General features: G+C 36.4%; 1 protein-coding gene across 7 annotated transcripts in view; it reads left to right on the top strand.

Moving 5' to 3' along the window:
- Positions 1–27,521, top strand: part of Tesk2 (testis associated actin remodelling kinase 2) — a 140,642-nt gene that overhangs the window by 63,203 nt on the left and 49,918 nt on the right. The gene's annotated exons all lie outside the window — the stretch shown is intronic.

Genomic DNA, 27,521 nt, shown 5'->3' with positions numbered 1-27,521 from the left:
ATACCTTACATGTATGGCTTACATGTTTGGTCAGTGATACTAAATTATGGAACTAAATTATGCTGCTTACTTGAAACTTCCTGTTTTTATATAGAATCATTAGCTTCCAAGTCTATTAAAAATATTCAGCCAGTATTTTAATTGTGATGACTTTCATTTAAATATGTAAATTAAATCAACATGTATTTTGAGCATATAATATATGCCTGATGACGTTTCAGACATCAAAAAGTTATGAAGGTATACATAAAATGGAGTGTCTGCTAACAAGGAATTTATACTCAGTGAATCTAGGACTTACATGCAGGGAACATTAACTAAAATCAACTAGGATGCCTTTATTTGGGTTGAGTGTAACTTGTAAGTACTATAGAAGCTCAAAGTTTACTCCTGACGGTCACATTAACTTTAGAGAGTCAGGGGAAAAAAGGGAGACCTGAACTGGACCTTGAATTTTTTAAAAATATTTTTAGTTGTAGATGGACACAAAACCTTTATTTATTTATTTTTATGTGGTGCTGAAGATCGAACCCAGTGTCTCACACATGCTAGGCAAGCACTTTACCACTGAGCCACAACCCCAGCCCCTGACCTTGAATTTTAAATGCTTTATTTTATTTTTTGTACTGGGGATTTAACCCAGGGGTGCTTAACCACTGAGACACATCCCCAGCTCTTTGTTTATTTTTTATTTTGAGACTGGGGTCATGTTAAATTGCTTACCTGACAAGTTGCTGAGGATGGCTTTGTGATCCTCTTGCCTTCGCCTCCTAAATTGCTGGGATTACAGGCATGTGGCTTAAAGGGCTTTTAGAAGAAAGGAAAGGAACTCTAAAGAGAACAAAATAGTGACATATAACGTTTAGATGTATACATGCAAAGCTTTTTGAGGAACCAGTGAAGAAAAATCCCAATAACGACAATAATGACAGTCACCACTTTTATGCTGGTACACTTTACTTATTTGAAAATTTAATCTTCACCACTCTCCATTAAAGGAACCAAGGCCAGGAGATTATATATTGGTCAAGGTCTGGCTGTAAGGCCTGGTTTTATCAGTCTTCTCTTAAAAGAACAGGGTTTGATTGAATAGCAATGTAGATAAAGGTGGAAGGATAGAATTTTGTCAAATTATTTAAGAATGCTTTGCCTAAAGTCAAGAAGATTGTATTTTATGCTCTTTTGAATTCTGGGTGGGACTAGTATGACAAGGTACAAAATAGTTTAGTGTTAGGTGACAAGATGCAAAATAGTTGAGTGTTAGGAAGACTGCTGACCGAGAGATCAGTTAGGCTTCTACCATGTTTCAAAATTAGATAGAAGAAGCTTGATTTGATATTCTGCATAGGAATTTTGAAGATTATTATATTTTCATCTTGATTAAAAAATTAATATTTTGTTATTATTATAGAAGTGATACATGGTCACTGTAGAAACAGAAAATAGTAAAAACAAGAAAATAAAAATTGCCTCTAAGGCTGGGATTATGGAGTGGTAGAGCAATTGCCTATCACTTGTGAGGTACTAGGTTTGATCTTCAGCACTGCATAAAAATAAATAAATAAATAAAAGATATTGTGTCCATCTACAACTGAAGAAAAAAAAATTTTAAAATTTGCCCTTAATCATAGTACTTAGGAATAAAACTAGCATTAACATTTAGGCATATTTACTGTCTATATTTGAGTGTGTGTGTGTGTGTGTGTGTGTGTGTGTGTGTGTGTGTGTGTTGGGGAGAGTACTGGGGATTTAACCCAGGGGCACTTTACCACTGAGTCACATCCCCAACCCTTTAAAAAAAAAAAAAAAGTTACTTTTTTTTTTTTTTTTAGCTGTAGATGGACACACAATACCTTTGTTTTATTTTTATGTGGTGCTATGGATCGAACTCAGTGCTTCACATGTGCCAGGCAAGTATTTTATCACTGAGCCACAATCCCAGACCTATCCCCAACCTTTTTCATTTTTTATTTTGAGACAGGGTCTCACTAAATTGCTTAGGGACTCACTAAATTACCAAGGCTGGCTTGGAATTTGTGATCCTCCTTTATCAGCCTCTTGAGATGCTGGATGACAGCCTGCCTATCTTTTTTTTTTTTTTTTTAATATTTGTTTTTTAGAAGTAGTTGGACACAATACCTTTATTTTGTTTATTTATTTTTATGTGATGCTGAAGATCAAACCCAGGGCTTCACATGTGATACATGAGCACTCTACAACTGAGCCACAACCCCAGCCCCCTGTCTATCTTTTTAATTTCATCTTCCTTATTCTCTTCATTGTGAACTAAATGCATGGGAGATTGATTTTATTATTTAGTTTTCCAGTACTGGGGATTAAACTCAGGTACAGTTTACCACTGTGCTATATATCCCAGCCTTTTTTATTTTTTATTTTGAGACCAGTTCTCACTAAACTGCTGAGGCTGGCCTCAAACTTGTAATTCTCCTGCCTCAACCTTTCCAGTAGCTGGGATTATAGGCATGCACCACTGTACCCTGTGGAAGATTGCCTTTATTTATTTATTTATTTAGATTGTATAGGAATTAAACCCAGGGCCTCATGCTAGGTAAGCATTCTACCACAGAGATACATGCACAGCCTGGAAGATTGATTTTAAAAATACATACGTATGTATATTTTTTCCTTTTTTTTTCTTGGTGAAGATTGAGATTAACCCTAATTAAATTTTATTCCATTACATAAAAACACTTTAAATATAGTTGTCACATAATAGAACTAGTATATTAAAACCTGACACTGTAAAACTCCTAGAAGAAAATGGGAAAAGCTCTACAACATTGGTCTGGATAATCATAGATATAAGCAACTAAAGTGAAAATAGACAAATGAGATTGCATCAAGCTGAAAGCTGCTTCACAGCAAAGGAAACATACATTTAAAAAGAGGATAATATTCCAAAATATATAAAGAACTTAAGCAGCTTAATAATGAGTGATCTAATTTTAAAAATGGAAGCTGGGCAGAGTGGTGCATGCCTTTAATCCCAGTGATAATCCTAATGACTCAGGAGGCCAAGGCAAGAGGATTTCAAGTTCCATGCCAACCCCAGCAACTTGGTGAGGGCTTAAGCAATTTAGATCCTATCTCAAAATTTTTAAAAAAAGGGCTTGGGATGTGGCTCAGTGGCTAAGCACTCTTGGGTTTAATCCCCAGTACCATAAATAAATAAATAAACAAATTTAAAAAGTGGAGAAATTGGGCTGGGAGGTAGCTTGGTGGTAGAGCACTTGTATTGGACAATGCTGGGCTAGAGTTCACTTATATATCTTTGCCCTTGTTTTGCTAGACATGTGTTCCAGCCTAGAAGTACATAGATAGTGTTATAATTAGTGTGACCCTTGCTTTTCTCATGTCATTTCCTTGTATTTTTTAAGCTTATCTCTTTCTAGTCCCATTGCTTAGAATTGATCCTCACCATCCCACCCTTTAAATTATAAAGTAAACCAGGCACTGTGGCCTACACCTATAATCCCAGCTACTTTGAAGGCAAGACGAGAAAGAAGATTACAAATTTGAGGTTGGCCTCAATAATTTATCGAGACCATCTCAAAATTAAAAAAAAAATAAGATGGGCTGTGGATGTAGCTCAGTAGTAAAAAGCTCTTGGGTTCAATCCTGTGTACCTAAATAAATAAATTATACAAAAAGTAACATTCTTTGTTCTTAGTTTTCTAATATATAAAAAATAGAGTTAAGGCTGGGGTTGTGGCTCAGAGGTAGTGTGCTTGCCTAGCATGGTGAGGCACTGGGTTCGAGTTTCAGAACCACATACAAATACATAAAATAAAGGTCCACCAACAACTTTAAAAAAATTTAAAAAATAGAGTTATACAATAGGGCAGGAATAAAAAAGTTCAGTGGATTAGACAAGGGGAATGAAGGGAAGGGAGAGAGGAATAGAAAAGAGTAGAATGAATCAGACATAACTTTCCTATGTTCATATATGAATACAATAGTAGTGAAATGCCACATCATGTTCAACCACAAGGATGGCATCCTACTTAGAATAAGTTATACTCCATGTGTGTATAATATGTCAAAATACACTCTTGTCATGTATATATCTAAAAAGAACAAATTTTTAAACAGGGTTAAAAAAAAATCCATCCTGGGACTGTTAGGATTAAATATGAAGTGAATGAAATAGTACCCAGCCCAAAATGAGCATTCAGCAACATAATGAACAATAAACAGAAATAAAAAAAGCTGCAATAGGAAGCAAGAAGGTTGTAGTGAATCACAGAGCATGGATATGAACCCAGCTCTTTTTTTAAAAATTAATTTAAAAAAATGACTGTGGAAGTATTACAATTCTTATTACACATATATGCCACAATTTTTCATATCTGCATTTGTATATAAAGTATGTTGACACCCAATTTGTGTCTTTATACATGTACTTTGGATAATGATGTCTATCACATTCCACCATCCTGGTGCTAATCCCCTGTTCCGTCCCTTTCCCTCCCACCCTTCTTCCCTATCTAGAATTCATCTATTCCTTCCATGTTCCCTCTCCCTATTTCACTATGAGTCAGCCTCCTTATATCAAAGAAAACATTCAGTGTTTGTTTTTTTTTTTTTGGATTGGCTAACTTCACTTAGCACTATCTTCTCCAGCGCCATCCATTTACCTGCAAATGCCATGATTTTATTCTCTTTTATTGCTGAGTAAAATTCCATTGTGTATATATGCCACATTTTTTTTTTATCCAGTCATCCACTGAAGGGCATCTAGGTTGGTTCCACATTTTAGCTATTGTGAATTGTGCTGCTATAAACATTGATGTGGCTGTGTCCCTGAAGTATGCTGATTTTAAGTCCTTCGGGTATAGTCCAGGGGAGGAATAGCTTCGTCAAATGGTGGGTTCCATTCCCAGATTTCCAAGGAATCTCCATACTTCTTTCCATATTGGCTGCACCAATTTGCAGTCCCACCAGCAATGTATGAGTGTACCTTTTCCCCCACATCCTTACCAACACTTATTGTTGTTTGTCTTCATGATAGCTGCCATTCTGACTGGAGTGAGATATGATATCTTAGTTTTGATTTTCATTTCTCTAATTGCTAGAGATGATGAACATTTTTTCATATATTTGTTGATTGTATATCCTCTTCTGAGAAATGTCTGTTCAGGTCCTTGGCCCATTTATTGATTGGGTTATTTGTGTTTTTGGTGCTTAGCTTTTTGAGTTCTTTATTTACTTTAGAGATAGTGCTCTATCTGATGTGTGAGGGGTAAAAATTTGCTCCTAGGATGTAGGCTTTCTATTGACCCCCCCAGATTGTTTCTTTGTGCTGTATATGTATAATATATATTTGCTGATTGATTGTATATCCTCTTTTGAGAAGTGTCTGTTCAGGTTCTTGGCCCATTTGTTCACTGGGTTATTTGTTTTTTTGGTGCTTAGCTTTTTGAGTTCTTTATATACATTACAGATTAGTGCTATGTCTGATGTGTGAGGGGTAAAAATTTGCTCCCAGAATGTAGGCTCTCTGTTCACCTCACAATTTTTTTTTTTTTTCTGAGAAGAAACTTTTTAGTTTGAGTCCATCCCATTTTTTGATTCTTGGTTTTAATTCTTTTGGTATAGGAGTCTAATTATTAAGGACGTTGGGGCCTTATCCCACATGATGAAGATTAGGGCCTACTTCTTCTTCTATTAGATGCAGAGGCTCTGTTTTAATTCCTAGGTCCTTGATCCATTTCGAGTTAAATTTTGTGCATGGTGAGAGATAAGGGTTTAATTTCATTTTGTTGCATATGGATTTCAAGTTTTCCCAGCACCATTTATTGAAGATGCTGTCTTTTTTCAAGTGCATGTTTTTGGCACCTTTGTCTAATATAAGATAATTATAATTTTGTGGGTTAGTCTCTGTGTCTTCTATTCTGTACCATTGGTCTACCAGTCTGTTTTGGTACCCATACCATGCTGTTTTTGTTACTATTGCTCTGTAGTATAGTTTAAGGTCTGGTATAGCATTGCCACCTGTTTCACTCTTCCTGCTAAGGATTGCTTTAGCTATTCTGCGTCTCCTATTTTTCCAGATGAATTTCATGATTACTTTTTCTATTTCTATGAGGAATGCCATTGGGATTTTGATTGGAATTGCATTAAATCTAAGTAGTGCTTTTTGTAGTATGGTCATTTTGATGATATTAATTCTGCCTATCCAAGAGCAAGGTAGATCTTTCCGATTCTAAGGTCTTTGATTTCTCTCTTTAGGTGAACCCAGTTCTTAAACTGTAAAATACTGCCTCAACGACAAATGGTGGCTTCTCTGAGAAGAGGATATAGCATTATAGGATGTGCACTGGCTGGCATGCATGCATCTGCTTTCTAAGAGCATTTGTAGCAGAGGCTGTATATTCTGACATATTGACAGTCTCTTATCCTGTAAAGAACTGAGACTAGTAGAACATTACTGAATTTCTCACCAAATAGATTTTCTTGGTTACATTTTAAAAGACATTGAAAAATAAAGCCAGCATAAGATGACTGAATAAATAATTATAGGTCAAATCCAAAAAATAAAAACAGTACTTACTCTTAAAAAATATAGTTTTAACTATTTTTATGTTCACAAGTAGCCAACAAATACAATGGTGAAAACAAAGCTTTTGGCATAGGAACTGTCATACTATAAGTATAATATGTGAAATAATAATTATTGTTAACCTTGTATGCTATGTTGACTGTTTTGTTCTCCATAAGCCATCTGTCTCAAAGTTTTTTAAAATATTTTTTTGGTTGTCAATGGACCTTTATTTAGTGAATTTATTTATATATGGTGCTGAGAATCGAACCCAATGCCTCACACATGCTAGGCGAGTGCTTTACCACTGAGCCACAACCTCAGCCCGCACCCCCCCCCAAAGTTATAGTGGTTTAAAAGCCTGAAAATGGATTCTTTTTTAAAAGAAGCTTCTAATTGTTTATATCTTTCATGTACCTGTGTTTTTATTTTCATTGTATATATTTTGAATACAACAAAAGGAAATTATCCTAACCAATTTTAATCTAGAGCAAAGTCCCTCTGGGCTTTTGTTACCCAGAGGAATGTTATAGCAATGGAAACTTTTTTTTTTTTTTTTTTGGTACTGGGGATTGAATTCAGGGGCACTGAACCAATGAGCCACATCTCCAGTCCTATTTTGTATTTTATTTAGAGACAGGGTCTCACTGAGTTGCCTATTGCCTTGCTGTTGCTGAAGTTGGCTTTGAACTTGTGATCCTCCTCTCAGCCTCCTACACTGCTGGGATTACAGGGGTGCACCACCGTGCCAGGCCTAGAAACATTTTTTATACTTCTTTAAGGCTCCTTAAATAATAAGCTAAACTGAGTATGGTGGCATATGCCTGTAATCCCAGGGAATGGGGAGGCTGAGTCAGAAGAATACAAACTCAAGGTCAGTCTCAGCAATTTAGTAAGACTCCAAGCAATTTAGCAAGACCCTGTCTCATAATAAAAAATAAAAAAGGTCTAAGGGTGTATAATCTAGTTATAATCTAGTCTCAGAGTTCTTAGAATTTTTATTTCCTATATGCTTTCTAGTTGTCTTAGCAATTTACTGTTAACACTTAAAATTTTTCTTGCTATTTGTTAATATCTTAGTCTGTTTTCAAACTGTAATTACTATAAATTCTCTTCTGCTGAGGCAAAAATGTGAGCCAGTTTTCCTTTACATTGAAATCATTAGAGTGAAATTGGGAAGAACCCATCCCTTTGGAACCCTGCAATTTTCACAGATGCACTTTTTAAAAAAAATCTTTTTTAGTTGTAGATGGACCCAATACCTTTATTTATTTATTTTTATGTGGTGCTGAGGATTGAACCCAGGGCCTGAGCTACAACCCCAGCCCTCACAGATGCACCTTTTTAGAAGCTGGTCCTGGGAGGGATGTAGGTTGATGAGCAGATGAGGCTTCTGTTCCCCTCTTGGCTTCATCTAGCCAGAGCAGCTCCACTTTTTGTCTGATTATTTTTTTATTGTTTGTTTGTTTGTTTGATGGGGGGTGAGTACTGGGGATTAAACCGAAGGGTGCTTTACCTTTGAACTACATTTCCAGCCCTTTTTATTATTTACTTTGAGACAGAATCTCACTTAGTTGCTGATGGTGGCCTCAAATTTATAGTCCTCTTGCCTCATCCTCCCAGGTTTTGGGTATTACAGGCATGTGCCACTGCACTGGCCTTTTTAATCTATTTTATACTGAACTTCTGTATAAGAGTTTGAAAGGGTCTCCTGCTTACGGGGGGGAAAAATAGAGTGAGAGAATGAGAGAGAGGAAGAAAGGAAGTAGTAGTAGTTGAAAATTATTGTGTTAGTGATTTGGAAATTCTAGTTGGGAAAGAAGGCTATCTGTGTGACCTGCCAGATGGAGAGTATCTAATACTCTGGGCATGCCTCTTCATCTTCAGCTGCCAGAGATATTATGTGCCCAGCAGGAGAGAGTAAGCCGAACTTTTGCAGTTTTTTTTCTCTTTTTCTTGACCCTAAGCTCCCTACTTTCCTTTTTCCTATTATCTCCCTCCCTCCCTCCCTCAGATTTTTATTTGGAAGGTAAAGAGTGGGATTTGTAAAGTCATAGAAGTAGTAGGTATGTAAATTTTGCATGCATTTTTATACAGAGGTACAATTAAAATTGGTTGTTGTTATCCATTGTTTTAAATTATCAGTTTAAAAAAAGAAAAGAATAAAGTACTTTGTTGAATGGATTGGACCTCCTGTGAATAAGGTTGTTTATGCCAGGAAGTCTTGTGCTCAGGATCTGTAACCCAATTCCATGTCCTGCTCACTTCCATTCCCCAATGGCCTTTCTGAGGATCTGTACCAGGATTTGTTCTCATACCTCTTTGTTATTCTTCATGCCATGAGAAATTTAATATTTCTTTTAGATTCTTTGTTCACATTCTCTTGTTTATTTTTATGTTTAGGTCACATTCTGATCTAATTTTGTTCAAATTTTTTTTAGTTTTTCTTCAGAAATTCACTAACAACAATATGAGTGCCATTTTGTTAAAATGGAGACTATATGCCCTTTAATTCACCAAATATTTACTTGAAACTACCCAGTCCAGCCCTGTAATAAGACATATGATGAATATAGAAAGGATAGGCCTATTGTCTTCCAGTCTCCTTAGGAAGCAAACTATACATGTTAGAAACAGGTGGGGGCTGGGGATGTAGCTCAGTTGGTAGAGTGCTTGCCTACTATGCACAGGGCCCTGGGTTCAATTCCTAGCACCACATACACACACACACACACACACACAAAAAAAAAAAGAATAGCACTAGCTAGTGCCTGAGGATATAGCAGGATATTTTTCCAGGCTCAGTTTTTAAGATAATCTTTCTAGTTACCTATCTTGAAAAATCCCAGTCATCTTTATAATGCCTTTTGTTCTTTCTAATGAGAAGCTAAGCCTTGATTCTAAATCTTCAAAGACTTTTGCATTTGTTCCTTCTTGTATGTATCTGCTATAGTTTAGTCCTCTTCACTTTTACCTGGAGTGAATTATTTCCCTCATCTCTCAGCTGCCCCGCCCACCGTTTTTTTAAACTCCAGATGCACAGCTTTAATTGTATAGTTTATTTTTCTTTCTTCAGTTCTGGGGATTGAACCCAGGGTACTTTACTACAGAGCTACATCCCAGCCCTTTTTTATTTTATTTTTTAATTTTGAGACAGGGTCTCACTAAGTTGCTGAGGCTGGCCTTGAGTTTGTGATCCTTCTGCCTTAGCTTCCTGAGTCCCTGGGATTATAAGTATGTGCCACTGCACCTGGTAAATTATGAGCTTTTAAAAATATATTGTTTTAGGAGTGCGTATTTGTTTTCAGAATAAATATGTTTTAAAATGATGGGCTGAAGTTGATTTCTCTGATTTTAACATTGTAATCTTAGTAAGTAGGTAAAGGAGTCATGTGAAATGTGAGATGGGAGCTTTCAAAGCATTTTTTTGGTAACACAAGCCTATTGGTAAGGGATTCTTATTTTTTTTTTTTCTTCCTCTTCACTGTTCTAAGATAGATGTTCCAATGACTTAGGACTTGAGTTTAACTTCTAATTTCATATAAGCAGAAGAATTTTATAAAATAAGAAATTATCTTCAGTAATATTTATGTCATTGTCTGTGGATAGTGAGTGAAGTATTACAACTCAGAAATAAAATGGTTTTTTAATATTGAATACCATTTAGAGGTCACTATTGATCAATTCTTGTCCTACCTCCATTTTTTTTCATCCGTACTTTAGTTAAAAAAAAAATGGATATTCATCTCTTACCTAGGCCAAAAAACAAAGTCATCCTTAATGTCTTTCTCTTACATATCATTTCAAACCATCTACTTCAGCGTTATCTTCAAAATGTGTTCTGAGCCTGACTACATCTTAACTATCTCCATATCTGCTGCCTAGGCCAGCCTCCCTAATTGATCTTTTGGTTTCTCCTTGACCCACAATAACCAGATTGAATCTTTAAAAGGTAAATCAGATCATATCATCTCCTTGAATTTCCTTCTGTATGTTTTTGTTTTTTTTTTTTTTGGTGACCCTTAAAATAAAATCCAGACTTTGATCTAAAAGGCCTTCAGTGATTTGGCCTGCCTGCCTGTGGCGCTATTTCTTATCATTCCTCCCTTTTCTTACACTATTTTTTTAATATTTATTTTTTAATTGTAAGTGGACACAGTATCTTTATTTTAACGTGATGCCAAGAATTGAACCCAGTGCCTCGTGTGTGTTAGGCGAGCACTCTACCACTGAGCCACAACCCCAGCTCCTCTTACACTATTCTAACCACCATGATTAATCTGCTTGTTTCTCCAACACACTTGAGTTTTTCCTACTTCATGATCTTTTTTTTTTTTTTTGTATTTCTTTTTTTTTAAAGAGAGAGAGAGGAGAGAGAGAGAGAGAATTTTTTTTAATATTTATTTTTTAGTTCTCGGCAGACACAACATCTTTGTTGGTATGTGGTGCTGAGGATCGAACCCGGGCCGCACGCATGCCAGGCGAGCGCGCTACCACTTGAGCCACATCCCCAGCCCTACTTCATGATCTCTGAACTTATTCTTACCAAATTAAAAAATAAAAATGGCTGGGTCTAGCTCAGTAATATAATGTTCCTGGGTTTGGTTCCCAGTACTACAAACAAAACAAAACAAACAACCAGAAATGCTTCATACTAGAAGCATCTGACGTGGCATAAGATGAGGGAAGAATTTCCTAATGAAAAAAGGGAGCTGAGAGGGATAGACTGCATACTAAGTGGTGAGGCTTGTAAGACTTCTGGTCTTCTTTCTCTCAGGCATGTAGGAATTATCTTCATTCCATCCACATTCATACCACTTGCCAGGAAATTGGTGAATATTTTTCCTGGAGAAAATGAATAGCTCCAAAGAAAAGGAAGACAATTTAAAAAAATTTTAGTTGTAGATGGACATAATAACTTTATTTTATTTATTTATTTTTACTTGGTGCTGAGATCGAAACCAGTGCCTCATGGGTGCTAGGCATTCACTCTACCACTGAGCCACAACCTCAGTCCAAGGAACACAATTTTTATACACACACACACACACACACACACACACACACACACACATATACACATATATATTTTAGTTGTAGGTGGACACAATATCTTTATTTTATTTTTGTGTGGTGCTGAGGATTGAACCCAGTGCCTCACACATGCTAGGTGAGCATTCTACCATTGGGCCACAACTTGAGCCCCAAGGAAGACAATTTTTAAAAGTTAAAAAAAAAAAAGCCAGGCTAGGTGGCACAGGTCTCAAGTTCAAAGCCAGTCTTAACAGCTTAGTGAGGCCCTAAGCAACTAACTTTATTTTGCTGTCTCAAAATACAAATAAAAATTTAGGGGTGGAGTTGTATCTCAGTGGTAAAGCACCCTTGGATTCAATCCCTGATACAAAACAAACAAAAAGGGGCTGGGATTGTGGCTCAGTGGTAGAGTGCTTGCCTAGCATGTGTGAGGCCCTGGGTTCAATCCTCAGCACCACATTAAAAAATAAATTATTTATATATATATATATATATATATATATATATATATATATATATATATAAGAAAGAAAGGAGGTTAAGGTATGGTGGTGCATGCCTGTGATCCCAGTGACTTAGAATGCTGAGGCAGGGGGAATACAAGTTTGAAATCAGCTTTAGCAACTTGGTGAGACCCTATCTCAAAATAAAAAATAAAAAGGACTGAGCTTAGTGGTAGAATGAACCTGGGAATTTAGCCTGAATTTATTTATTTACTTAGCAAATAAATAAAAATATAATAAATAAAACCATTTTAATAGAAATTTGAGATAAATGTTTGAAGAAATTCTCTCTTATAGGGAAACATAAAAGATGAAAAATAAGAGAAAAAAGAAAATTAAAAGATCAACCTAGAAAGTTTACTATTTTTATTAACGAGAGAACATATTCTAGAACAAATGGGCATGAACTTTCAGATGCAAAGGGTCCATTAAGTGCCCAATTCAATAAATGAAAAAATACCACCCAGAGCATATCATTATGAAATTTTTAGAATGTGGATAATAAGAGAAAGATTCTAAGCACTTCCACAAAGAAAAATAAAACTAGATCCCATAAAAGAGTAGAAAAATCTGTTGCATTAGATCTTAATGTCAGCTATGGAAGTAGACCAACAGAACAGTGCTTTCTGAGAGAAAAGGATTTTTAGGCTTAGAATTCTGTGTGTGCACACATGTGTGTAGTGCTGAGCATTGAACCCAAGATCTTGCACATGCTAAGCAAGTGTTTGTCCACTGAGGTTCACCTCCAGCCTCCTCTTAGGAACTAGGTGTCTAGCCAAACTACCAATCAAGCATGAGAGTAGTATTAATAAAGACATTTTTAGACAAAGATCTCAAAGCATTTGCCTCTCATGTACCCCTTTCTCATGAAACTGCTGGAGGATGTGTCCTATTAAAACAAAGTGGTAAATAAAACAAGGAAGTAAAAAATAAAGGCATGAGATTTAGAAAGGAGGATAAGAAGGTAACCAAGAAGTCCCCTATGCAATAGTCTGGAAAGAAGTTAAGAGATTTCATGGTATGTTTAGCAGAGTAGAAATTCATATTCAGAAGAATTTTACACTTCTGTTGGAGGCTTTGGGTGAAAATAATGGTAGGCACATGATAACTAAGCAAATGAAAAGTGAGGCAAAAAAAATTGCAAAAGAAATAAAACATAGTATTTGCCCTAGTAGTAATTGTAGTCACAATCATATAAATTCTGAGTCTTGATGTTTCCTCCCTGAATATTCATCTTACCCAGATTTGTCTTATAACAACATTGGAATGGAAATAGTTTGAGTGCTGCAACCTCAGCTTGTACACTGGCAAGTCATAGATAAGGTCAGAAATAGTAGTTTAAGTATGTTAACTAAATGTGTAAAGTTAAATAGAAGAAATAGTTTCTTCTAAAAAAAATTAAAAGCAGTTCTTTCTGTAGAGTAGGATTCTGTGTGGATGGAGCAGGGTAGGGGCCTCTTAATTCCGTTATATGCCTATTTGAAACTATGTAAGTATATAATTGATGAATATTAAGTTAGAAAGCTATGGGAATAATTCAGTTAGTTGTTGATGGCTGGGACCATGTGGTAGCAATGGAAGTAGAGTAGCAGTTGGAGTGTGTGTGTGTGTGTGTGTGTGTGTGTGTGTGTGTATGTATGTATGTATGTATGTATGTATGTTTGGTACTAGGGATTGAACCCGGTGACATTTACCACTAAGCCACATCCCCAACCCTTATTATTTTATTATTATTTTTTATTTTGAAGCAGGGTCTCACTAAGTTGCTTAGGACCTTACTAAGTTACAGAGACTGGCCTCAAATTATGATCCTCCTGCCTCAGCCTCCTGAGTCACTAGGATTGCATGTATGTACCACCACACCCAGTGGATTCTGTCTACTTAAAAAAGTTTTTTTTTTTATAGTTGTAGATGGACAGCATGTCTTTATTTTATTTGTTTACTTTTATGTGGTGCTGAGGATTGAACCCAGTGCCTCACATATGCAAGGCAAGTGCTCTGCCACTGAGCTACAGCCCCAGCCCTTGTCTACTTTTGAAAGAGGCAATGGGATTTCCTAATGGATTTTGGTGTGGAATATTAGCACAAGGGAAGGGAGGAGTCAAGAATGACTTTTACTTAGATTTTTTTTTACTTGAACAATGAGAAGAATTGAATTGCCAGTGATTGTACTGGGGAAAACTATGGGGACAGATTTTGGGAATGGGAGATCAGAAAGTATCAAATTGGCAGTTGGATAAACAAGTAATTCAGAGGAAAGATTAAGGATGGTTTGCCTATTAATAATTAGGGGACCTTGGACAAATTTTGTAACCTCTATAAACTTAATTTTCTCATCTTTAAAAGTAATATTAGTACTACCATACTAAGTTGATGGGAGGATTAAATGAATTTATCCCAGTGCAAGCCAGGCACAGTGGTTTATGCCCATAATTCCAGCAATTTGGGAGATAATGCAGGAAGATCACAAGATCAAGGCCAGCCTGAGCAATTTAGCAAAACTCTTTCTTCAAAATGGCTCTGGATGTAGCTCAGTCAGTGGTAAAATACCCCTGGGTTCAATCCTCAATACCAAAAAACAAATTTATTCCACTTGAAATCTTAAGTATTACTTTTATTTATTTATTTATTATTATTACTATTATAATAATCTGAAGCATTATATATTGAGGCTGTAAAGCCTTAAACTTTTGTCTTTTGATGACTTTTGTTTTTGATACTGGAGATTGACTTAGGGGTACTGAACAATATCCTCCAACCCTTTTTTTATTTTTTATTTTGAGACAAGGTCTTGCTAAATTGCCAGTCTGACCTCCAACCTACATTCCTCCTGCCTCAGACTCCTGAGTTACTGGGATCACAGGCATGTGCCACCACGCCTGATTGTAAAGCTTTAAGTTCCAAACATGACTTTGCCATATGCTATTTGTGTACCCTTGGGCAAGTCACTTAATCTGTCTTCATTTTCTTTATCTGTATAGATTATAATAGTACCTATTATGTAGTTTTTATGAGGATTAAATGAGGTAATCCCTGTAAAGTTTGTGTTTGACACATCTTCAAGTGCTCAGTAAATACTCCTTTTTTAAAAAAATATATATTTTAGTTTTAGATGGACACAATCTTTATTTTTTATGTGGTGCTGAGGATAGAACCTAGTGCCTTACAAATGCGAGGCAGGCACTCTACAACTGAGCTACAGCCCCAGCCCTCAGGGGCTTTACATCATCATCATTTTTTATGAACTTCTTGAAGAAGGGGCCATCGTGTTTATTTTTATAGATCCCTCATAATCACCTTTGCCAGGCCTGTGCTTATTAGTATAAATGACAAGCAACTAAAAAAAAAAAAAACTGGAATGTAGCTTAATAGTAGAATACTTGCCTAGTATGTGTGAGCTTCTGGGTTCAATCCCTAGCACTACAAGGAGAAAAAAAAAAAATTAAGTGTTCTGCATTTCAATGGAGAGTACCACCTTTCACATAGTAATTGCTTGTTGAATTTTTCTTTTCTCAGTACATTGGGAGAGGGAGAAGAAATAAATCACTGTCAGAACATTGTTTCAGAAGTATGCACTATAAATTGAAACCTGTATTTATATATAAATATATATACACAAATAAATAAATTGTGGGGGGTGTGTGTGTGTGTGTGTGTGTGTGTGTGTGTGTGTTTATGATAAAGGATAAACTTGGGACAGAGGAAGAAGTTTTTTCAGGATTTGGAGACATAATTTTTTTTTTCTACCAGGGATTGAACCCAGGGGTGATTTACCATTGAGCCCACATCCCAGCCCTTTTCTATATTTTATTTAGAGTCAGGGTCTTGCTGAGTTGCTTAGGGCCTAAGTTGGTAAGGCTGGTTTTGAACTCATGACCCTCCTACTTCAGCCTCTTGAGCCACTGGGATTACAGGTGTGTGCCACCACACTTGGCTCTGGGGACACAATTAGATCCTTAGGTTTGTGAGTATTATTTCTCTTCTGAACTTCCTGAATTAAAAAAGTGCATGTGTGGGGGGGTGCGTTTTAACAGATATTAAACTCATTTCATGTATCTGTATTCTGCCTTTGTCAGAAGTCTTGGAATTTTGCTGTTTATATAGAAGCTTTGAGCAATGTGGTTTAAATTTTTTTTTGTTAAAGAAAGTACCTGTAGGGCTAGGGATATATATACCTCAGTAGGTAGAGTGCTTGCCTTACATGCACAAGGCCCTGGGTTCAATCCCCAGCACCACCAAAAAAAAAAAAAAAAAAAAAAAGTACTTGTAGAATGAATTCATTCATAGCCTAAGTTTAATTTCAGTTGTTATTCAAGATAGAGGGTATTTGTTTTTCCTCCTAGAAATGTAAGGAGTTTTTATATTTATTAAATTGTTTGAATATTTATTTATTTTGTGGTGCTTGAGAGCAAACCTTGGGCCTCACTTATATTAGGCAAGAACTGTACCTTTAAGCTATATTCTTGACCCTATTTTCACATTTTTAGATCTTTATATTGCTTTCAACTACAAAAAAATAAAATTAAACTGTGAGCTTGATTGGTCCTCTTGTTATTATGTGAGGTACTATTGACATGATCTGATTTCTAAGTAATGTTTGTTTATTATGCCTGTGGCCTTGGTAAAACTGGATTGTAAAATCATGGTCAGAAAAGAGAAAGCTAGACAGAACCAGCTCTATTTAGTATTACCTGATGTGAGAATGATGGTTAATATCTGCTCAGCTGAATTTTCCTTATGAGTTCTCATATCGGCCCTAGCATAACCAGTTTTCCATGGTAAAATACCTTTAAAACACTTTTGAACTTCAGCAAGCTTAACCCAAGGATATTAACTGCCTTTTTTAAGGGTTTACATTCATAGTTCTTTTAAGATTTGAGATCCATCCCATTGACCTCTCTTCTCCATAATATGGCTTCCCCCTTTCTTCTTCTTTTTTTTATTATTTATGTATGTATGTATGTATGTATGTATGTATGTATGTATGTATGTATGTATTTATTTATTTTAGGTGGACACAATATCTTTATTTTATTTTTATGTGGTGCTGAGGATCAAACCAAGTGCCTCACACATGCCAGGTGAGCACTCTACCACTAGAGCCACATCCCCAACCCCTTTCTTCTTTTTGATATTGGTATTTTTTTTCAAGTCTGAGAGTGATGGTATCTTTATTTGGAGTAACATGCAAAGCAGTTAATTTTAGTGCCACATGTTAAAGCATTAGTGGAGTCTGATGCAGTATGTTGTACGTTTCTTTCTTCTAAAATTGTAGGAGGACATGGAATAAAAATATATCAAAACTTCTGGAAAAACACCTTTTTTAAAAAAAAAAAGCCAGTCTATGGGGCTAGGATTGTGGCTCAGTGGCAGAGCACTTGCCTAGCATGTGTGAGGCACTGGGTTTGATTCTTAGTACTGCATATCAATAAATAAAATAAAGATCCATTGACAACTAAAACAAAATTTTTTTTTTAAAAAAAGCCAGTCTAAATAGGTTTCAGGGGCTGGGGATGTGGCTCAAGTGGTAGCGCACTCACCTTGCGTGCGTGCGGCCCGGGTTCGATCCTCAGCACCACATACCAACAAAGATGTTGTATCCACCGAGACCTAAGAAAAAATAAATAAATGTTAAAATTCTCTCTCTCTCACTCTCTCTTTAAATAAATAAATAAATAAATAGATTTCAGTGTTTTAGATATAGGCCTTTTGGAAAGCATTTTAGTATCAAAATTATGCCACATTTTAATATTCTATTGTAGGATTATTTCAAGTCCCTTAATTGTTACTACCATAATCTTTAGAGTCAGCCATTTTTCTAGAAAGACCAGTACAGGTCAGAAGAACTCCAACACTGTGGATGCTGCTTGTTGCTCAAAGTTAACAGCAGAAGAGCTTATAAAACAAACTAGTTTTATTATTTTATTTTGGTGCTGGGGATTGAACCCAGGGCTTTGGACATGCCAAGCAGATGCTTTACCACCAAGCTGCACCTCAGCTCAACATTTTTTTTTTTTTTAAATCTAGGATTGAACCCAGGAACACTTAACCACTAAACCACATCTCCAGCCCTTTTAAAAATATTTTATCTAAGGACAGGGTCTCGCTAAGTTGCTGAGGTTGGCTTTGAATTTGAAACCCAGCCTTCGGAGCTGCTAGGATTACAGGTGTGTGGCACCAAGTCCAGCAACATTTTTTTTAAGTGAACCAAAAATGTAGTTATTATTGAACAAATGGTCTTTTTTTTTTTTTTTCCTCATTCATTGTCACAGGGCAAAATACAGGCTTCAGAGCCAAACATCCAGATTCTGGTATTCTCTCCAAACTTTATCAAGTCACTTAAATGCTCTGAAACTCATTTTCCTTGATGAGAACTTGAATGTAATTTCTTCTCAGATAATGCATATAAATCACCTAACTCAGATTCCAGGCATGTCAAGGTGAGCAATAAGTGGTAATTTTTTAAAATTTATTTTTTTAGTTTTCGGTGGACACAACATCTTTATTTTATTTGTATGTGGTGCTGAGGATGGAACCCAGCGCCCCGCGCATGCCAGGCGAATGTGCTACCTCTTGAGCCACATCCCCAGCCCAAGTGGTAATTTTTTGACAGCTTTGACACAGTGGCCATGGAACTCTTCCTTCCAGGTGATGCTATTCAGTCTTGAGGAGGTTCAAGTCTAGCAGTAGTACGTAGCAGTAGTCTGTGTTTTTTTTTTTTTTCCTCTCAATCAAAACGAGTATAGCTAGATGTGTTTTAGACTGCTGTCATACCTCACTCTTCACTTCTCTGTTTAGGTATTAAACTTTTGGGAGAGGGTCAACATTTAAACTTTCAATGTTTAACTCTGAGCTTTATATAGAACTGTAAGCTCAATAAATATTTGACTAACTGAATATGAATACCACGGAGGAACATGTTAATGTTATTTTCCTTCTGCTTATTTAGAAAGAGTCAAAGCCCAAAGACTATCTTAGGTCTGTGGACATTATAACACAGGATAGTAACCCATAATTTTTGATTATGTACCTATTAGTAGTTTTCTGTGGCTGCCATAACAAATTACCACAAACCTAGTAGCTTAACATAAGTCAAATTTATTATCTTGTAGTTCTGTAGGTCAGAGGTCTGAGATGGGTCTCACTGGTGTAAAATCAAGATTTCAGCGGAGTTATATTCTTTTTTAAAGGCTCTTCCCTTTCTCATATGCTACTATTAACTAATAATTAGGGGCTGGGGATGTGGCTCAAGCGGTAGCGCGCTCGCCTAGCATGCGTGCGGCCCGGGTTCGATCCTCAGCAGCACCACATACCAACAAAGATGTTGTGTCCGCCAAGAACTAAGAAAAAATGAATAAATGTTAAAATTCTCTCTCTCTCTCTGTCCCCCTCTGTCTCTCACTCTCTCTTTAAAAAAAAAAAAAAAAACTAATAATTAAATATTATTAAAGCCAAATTTCTCTTTTTATATATAAAAAGTAAGTAAAAATTCTCATTTTCCCCCACACCACAATAGATATTCTTCCTCATTCTCCATGTTGGAGACTGCTTGCCAGTAGTTGAGGTTTTATGGGACAGGCCTCAAAATGACACTTTACCTATATACCGTTGCCTGGAACTTACTTTTATGGTCTAAATCAGCTGTAATGAAGATTGGAAAATACAATGTTCAGAAATATAGAAGGAAGGGCTGGGATTGTGGCGCAGTGGTAGAGCTCTCACCTAGCTCGGGCGGGACCCGGGTTTGATCCTCAGCACCACATAAAAATAAAGGCATTGTGTTGTGTCCATCTACACCTAAAAAATAAATATTAAAAAAGAAAGAAATATAGAAGGAAAAGGAAAGCATTTTTTTAAGCAAGTAGACATTCTCTTCCAAACACAGGATCCCTGCCCTCAAGAATCTTCTAATTTAGTGAAAGAGCTAGGTGTAGATAAAAACTGATGTAGAAGGCAAGCCTGATAATAGTACAATATCAGTTTCAAAGTACTTACATGAATATATAGGGAAGAGAAAATTAATTTTGATTGGAAATATCAGAGAAATGTTTAAAATTATATCTCTGAATCAGAGGTTATTATAATCGGCTTCAAAAGGCAATTTTAGTAATTTAATGACTTGAGATGTGACCTTTCCTGGCAAACTAAATGATGTATAACTGTTTATTATTATTTGGAGATGTTCTTGAGCTGAGTTTTTAAGGATTGGTAGAGCATTGAGATAAAGACTCATTCTAGAAATAATATGAAAGCATTCAGGACATGTTTAGGAGTGGCAGGTTGTATGACTAAAGCATAGAGAATGCAAGTGGATATAATAAAAGGCAAGAGAGGTTAGGGTCGGATAATTCAGACCTTTGAATAAAATGCTAAGGAATTTGAACTTTAATCAGGATCATACAGATCTGCCATAAAAGGTTTTGGAGTAGCCCTTAGGGAAAGACTGTGCCTTAGTCATCTTTATATCCTTTTACAACCATATGGAAAGGTAATGTCACATGATTAAGAGCACAGACCCTGCAATCCACACTCTGAGTTTGAATCCTTGTTTTTCGGCTATTGGCAATGTGATTTGGTCAAGTTACTTAATTTCTCTGTGCCCCCATTTCTTTATTGGTATGGTTGGCATAATAATCATAATAACTATTTCATTGGGTTAGTGTGAGAATTGAATGATAAAAGAAGTGTAAAGCACTTACAACAATGCCTGAAAAGTATGTGTTAATTAAGAGTTAACTGTTGGGGCTGGGTGCCATGATGCACTCCTATAATCTCAGTGACTCAGGAGCCTGAGGCAGTAGGATCACAAGTTTGAGACCATCCTCAAGCAATTTAGTGAGACCCTGTCTCAAAAAATAAAAAGGGTTTAGTGGTAGAGTACTTTCCTAGCATGTACAAGTCCCTATGTTCAATCCCCAGTACCCGCCTGGCACATATTACATACTCAGAAATTTTAAAAAATATTTTTTAATTATACATGAACACAATATCTTTATTTTGTTTATTCATTTTTATGTGGTGCTGAGGATCAAACCCAGTGCCTCACACTTGCAAGGCAAGTGTTCTGCCACTAAGCCACAACCCCAGCCCATATACTCAGAAATTTTTAAGTGATCAGAGTTATTTTAAATTTGCCCAGACTGTACTGTTATATGCCAAGCAAGAGAATGATATCTTGATGTTAAGAGACTATGGTCTATCCAGGTGTGATGGATCACACCTGTAATCCCAGCAACTCAGGAGGTTGAGGCAGGAGGCTTGCAGGTTCACAGCCAGTCTCAGCAATTTAGCAAACCTTCAACTTAGTGAGACGCTATCTCAAAATTTAAAAAAGGAGCAGGGATGTAGCTCAGTTGTAAAGTACCCCTGGGTTCAATTCCCAGTACTAAAAAATAAATGAAAATGAAAACGAAACTGTGGTCTAGTATAAAAGATATAAGGCATGTGATAAAATATAGAGTTAGGAAATGATGATGTTATAGAAAAATTGGTGCAACTCCAAATAAAAGTAATAAATATATTCTCCTCACTTATACTCACATCACTCGTAACTCTCTCATTTCCTATTTTTCTCACCATAACTGATCACTATAAACATATTAACTACCCAAACTACGTAAAAATCTCTATTATTTGTGCATTATCACTCTGCATAGTACCAACACTAATATTTATCAACTCAAACTATGAACTTATCATCTCGAACTGACACTGAATAACTATCCAAACATTTACCCTCTCCATAAGCTTCAAGTTAGATTATTTTTCCATACTTTTTATACCTGTAGCATTATTTGTGACATGGTCAATTATAGAATTCTCAATATGATATATACACTCAGACCCTTTTATTAACCGCTTCTTCAAATACCTACTCCTATTCCTTATCACTATAATAATTCTAGTTACATCCAACAATCTATTCCAACTATTCATTGGCTGAGAAGGAGTAGGCATCATATCCTTTTTATTAATTGGCTGATGATACGGTCGAACAGATGCTAATACAGCAGCCCTTCAAGCTATCCTATATAACCGAATTGGAGATATTGGATTTGTACTAGCTATAGCATGATTCTTACTCAACTCAAACTCATGAGAATTTCAACAACTTTTTATAATAGATGTATCCTTGCTTCCCCTACTAGGTTTACTCTTGGCCGCCACAGGGAAATCTGCCCAATTCAGTCTTCACCCCTGATTACCCTCTGCTATAGAAGGTCGACCCCTGTATCAGCTCTACTTCACTCCAGTACTATAGTAGTAGCAGGAGTTTTTCTCCTCATCCGCTTCTACCCGCTAATAGAACATAACAAAACTATCCAAAAACTTACCCTCTGCCTAGGAGCTATCACTACTCTATTTACTGCCATCTGTGCCCTTACCCAAAATGATATTAAAAAGATTATTGCATTTTCCACTTCAAGCCAACTAGGGTTAATAATAGTAACCATCGGAATTAATCAGCCTCACTTGGCTTTTCTCCACATTTGTACACATGCATTCTTCAAAGCCATATTATTCATATGCTCAGGATCAATTATTCATAACCTGAACGATGAACAAGACATTCGAAAAATAGGAGGACTATTCAAAGCCCTTCCATTTACCTCATCTTCACTCATTATTGGCAGTTTAGCACTTACAGGAACCCCTTTCCTAACTGGATTCTACTCTAAAGACCTAATTATTGAATCCGCAAACACGTCGTATACCAACACCTGAGCCCTAACTATTACTCTCCTCGCCACCTCTCTAACTGCTGTCTACAGCACACGAATTATTTTCTATGTTCTAATAGGACGACCTCGATTTTCTACACTAACCTCAATCAATGAGAATAACCCTCAGCTACTTAACTCAATTAAACGCCTTCTTATTGGAAGTATTATTGCAGGATTTATCCTTTCATATAACATTCCACCTATAAATATTCCAGTCTTAACCATACCCATTTACCTGAAACTTACTGCACTATTAGTAACTATTCTAGGATTCGTTATTGCTATAGAACTAAACTCAATAACTCTTTATCTAAAAACCAAGATATACTCAAACACATCAAAATTTTCAACCTTACTAGGCTACTTTCCTACCATCATTCATCGACTCAACCCTCATCTTAATCTTGTAATAAGCCAAAAACTTTCATCAACCTTATTAGACCTAGTCTGACTAGAAAAATCCATTCCCAAGCTTACCACTAATTTTCATTCGACAGCCTCCACTATAACCTCTAACCAAAAAGGCCTCATCAAACTATACTTTCTATCATTCTTGACTTCAACACTCCTAGCAATCATAGTCGTATTCTATTTCCACGAGTAATCTCAATTACAATAAAAATACTAACAAACAACGATCAGCCAGCTACAACTATTAATCAACTCCCACAATTATATATAGCTGCCACCCCTATTGAATCTTCACGAATTAATCCCAACTCATCCCCCTCAAACACTATCCAATTTCCCAAATCCTTAAATTCAATTACAACTTCTACTTCATCATATAAAACTATAAACATAACAATTAAAAATTCCACTAAAAACCCCAATAATAAAGCCCCTCAAATAACTACATTTGATCCTCATGTTTCCGGATATTCCTCTGTTGCTATAGCCGTAGTATAGCCAAACACTTCCAATATCCCTCCTAAATAGATTAAAAACACTATTAAACCTAAAAAAGACCCTCCAAAATATAATACAACTCCACATCCAATCCCTCCACTAACAATTTTTTTTTTTTAAAGAGAGAGTGAGAGAGGAGGGAGGGAGAGAGAGAGAATTTTTTTAATATTTATTTTTTTGTTCTCGGCGGACACAACATCTTTGTTGGTATGTGGTGCTGAGGATCGAACCCCGGCCGCACGCATGCCAGGCGAGCGCGCTACCGCTTGAGCCACATCCCCAGCCCCCTCCACTAACAATTAATCCTAAACCCCCATAAATAGGAGAAGGCTTTGAAGAAAATCCTACAAAACCTAGAACAAAAAGTATACTTAATAAATACGTTACATAAGTCATTATTTTTACATGGAGTCTAACCATGACTAATGACATGAAAAATCATCGTTGTTATTCAACTATAAAAACACTAATGACAAACACTCGCAAAACTCACCCTTTAATCAAAATTATCAATCACTCTTTTATTGACTTACCTGCACCTTCCAATATTTCCGCATGATGAAACTTTGGATCCCTACTAGGCCTCTGCCTAGCCATCCAAATCCTCACTGGGTTATTTCTAGCAATGCATTACACATCTGATACTATAACAGCCTTTTCATCAGTCACTCATATCTGTCGAGATGTAAATTACGGCTGACTTATCCGCTATATACATGCTAACGGTGCATCTATGTTTTTCATCTGCCTCTTCCTTCATGTAGGCCGAGGATTATACTATGGCTCACACACTTACTTTGAAACATGAAACATTGGAGTTATCCTCCTATTCGCAGTAATAGCCACAGCTTTCATGGGCTATGTCCTCCCCTGAGGCCAAATATCATTCTGAGGGGCAACCGTAATTACCAATCTTTTATCTGCCATCCCATACATCGGTACAACCTTAGTAGAATGAATTTGAGGTGGTTTCTGAGTAGACAAAGCTACTCTAACACGATTCTTCGCATTCCATTTTGTTCTTCCATTTATTATTGCAGCTCTAGTCATAGTCCACCTTCTTTTCCTTCATGAAACTGGATCAAACAACCCTTCAGGCCTCATTTCTGACTCAGACAAAATCCCCTTTCACCCATATTACACTATTAAAGATGTCCTCGGAGTCGTCCTTCTCATTCTAGCTCTGATAACTCTAGTCCTATTTTCACCTGACCTTCTAGGAGATCCTGATAATTATACACCCGCAAACCCTCTAAGCACCCCGCCTCATATTAAACCAGAATGATACTTCCTATTTGCCTACACTATCCTACGATCTATCCCCAACAAACTAGGAGGCGTCCTAGCCTTAGTCTTCTCAATCCTTATTCTAATACTTTTTCCATTACTTCATCTATCTAAACAACGTAGTATAATATTCTGACCATTAAGTCAATGCATGTTCTGAATTCTAGTAGCAGACTTATTTACACTAACCTGAATCGGAGGACAACCCGTTGAATATCCATTTATCATTATTGGTCAATTAGCATCAATCCTATACTTCACTATCATTCTCCTAATTTTACCAACCATTAGCCTAATTGAAAACAAACTTCTTAAATGAAGAGCCCTAATAGTATAAACATTACCTTGGTCTTGTAAACCAAAAATGAAGTTACAAACTTCTTAGAGCAGCCTATCAGGGAAGAAAATACACTTTCCACCTTCAACTCCCAAAGCTGATATTTCTTACTCGACCAGTTACTCAAATCTTGACTTATGTCACTATTAACTTTCATCCAACAGCTCAGCCCATGTATATCGTGCATTCAGTGCTTTCCCCCATTAGACTACCATTAATCCATGTACATAGGACATTATATGTTTAATCAACATTAATATTATTCCTACCATGCATATTAAGCACGTTCATAATACTCACATAGTACATAATACAGTAACTTATTACTTCACATTACACACTCGCCAACACGACTATGATTCACCCATAGCTATTGTTCAAAGTACATAGCACATTAAAATCACTGGCGGTACATACCACATTTAGTCATAAACCTTTCTCAATCCAAATGACTATCCCCTACCAATTTTGGTCTCATAATCTACCACCCTCCGTGAAACCATCTACTCGCCCACTCCGTGTCCCTCTTCTTGCTCTGATCCCATTTTAACTTGGGGGTAGCTAATAGTGATCTTTATCTGGCATCTGGTTCCTACCTCAGGGCCATGAACTGCATAATCGCCCACTCGTTCCCCTTAAATAAGACATCACGATGGATTAGTTCCATTCTAGCCCGTGACCCAACATAACTGCACTGTCATGCCTTTAGTGGTTTTATTTTTGGGGGGATGCGGGGACTCACCATTGGCCGTCAGAGGCCTCGTTCCATTCAACTCAATTGTAGCTGGACTTATTAGTCAATATTCTCGCTTTACATAACTACTATCTGCCATAGTCGGGCTAAATGCTCGATAGACAAAAAAAAAGTTAAAACAGAAATTCCATAGAAGACCCAAATCAAAAATAAACGTTTTATTATTTACTTTTTAAAAATCTATATTCCTATTCTTATTTGCTTAAAATTTTATTAACTTCTTTCCCAGTAGTTTAATATTTATAAATAAATCCTAAAACTCTAATTGAACCAAATTATAGTAAATAACTATTATACTAATATTACACTAATAATACTTACATATAACTCTGTTTACCAAATCCTATATAAGCATGGTTTATAAATTCATATGTTAATGTAGCTTAATCCAATAAAGCAAAGAACTGAATACCCATGCTTAGATGGGTATTTTGTACCCCATAAACAATAGGTTTGGTCCTGGCCTTTTCATTAGCTTTTAGTTAACTTATACATGCAAGCATCCCCGCCCCAGTGAGAATGCCCTCTATATCTATAATTGATCAAAAGGTGCAGGCATCAAGTTCACTAATCCTAGTAGCTCACAACGCCTTGCTCCACCACACCCCCACGGGACACAGCAGTAATTAACATTAAGCCTATAAACGAAAGTTTGACTAAGTTAAGCTAAATTTAGGGTTGGTAAATTTCGTGCCAGCCACCGCGGTCATACGATTAACCCTAGTTAATGAAATACGGCGTAAAGCGTGATTGAGACTAATCAGATAAGATTAAAATTATACTAAACCGTAAAAAGTCTTGGTATTAATGAAAATCAAATACGAAAGTAATCTTAAACTTTCTGAATTCACGATAGCTAAGACTCAAACTGGGATTAGATACCCCACTATGCTTAGCCCTAAACATAAATATTCAACAAATAAGAATATTCGCCAGAGTACTACTAGCAATGGCCTAAAACTCAAAGGACTTGGCGGTGCTTTATACCCCTCTAGAGGAGCCTGTTCTATAATCGATAAACCTGGATACACCTCACCACCTTTAGCAAATATCAGCCTATATACCGCCATCTGCAGCAAACCCTAAAAAGGTCCTACAGTAAGCCAGAAAATTTTACATTAGTACGTTAGGTCAAGGTGTAGCCTATAAGGTGGGAAGAAATGGGCTACATTTTCTATCTTCCTAGAACAAATATAACGATAGCTTTTATGGTAATTGAGAAGCATGGTGGTTTAGAAATCACTTCCCACAAATTGTTTCATGGGAAGAAAGTATTTGAACTTGGCTTTGAGGATGGATAGAATCTAACTATGTGGAAATGAGGAGAAGGACATACTACTAGTGGGAACAGCCTGAAAAAGGCAAAGGTTTAGAAAAACATGGTAATCCTATTGATAGGGAAAGACTGAGG

Source organism: Ictidomys tridecemlineatus, chromosome 11 (genome assembly GCF_052094955.1).
Source record: "Ictidomys tridecemlineatus isolate mIctTri1 chromosome 11, mIctTri1.hap1, whole genome shotgun sequence".
Taxonomy (NCBI): Eukaryota; Metazoa; Chordata; class Mammalia; order Rodentia; family Sciuridae; genus Ictidomys; species Ictidomys tridecemlineatus.
The sequence above is the reverse complement of the archived record's forward strand: the minus strand, read 5'-3'. Positions and strand labels throughout refer to the sequence as shown.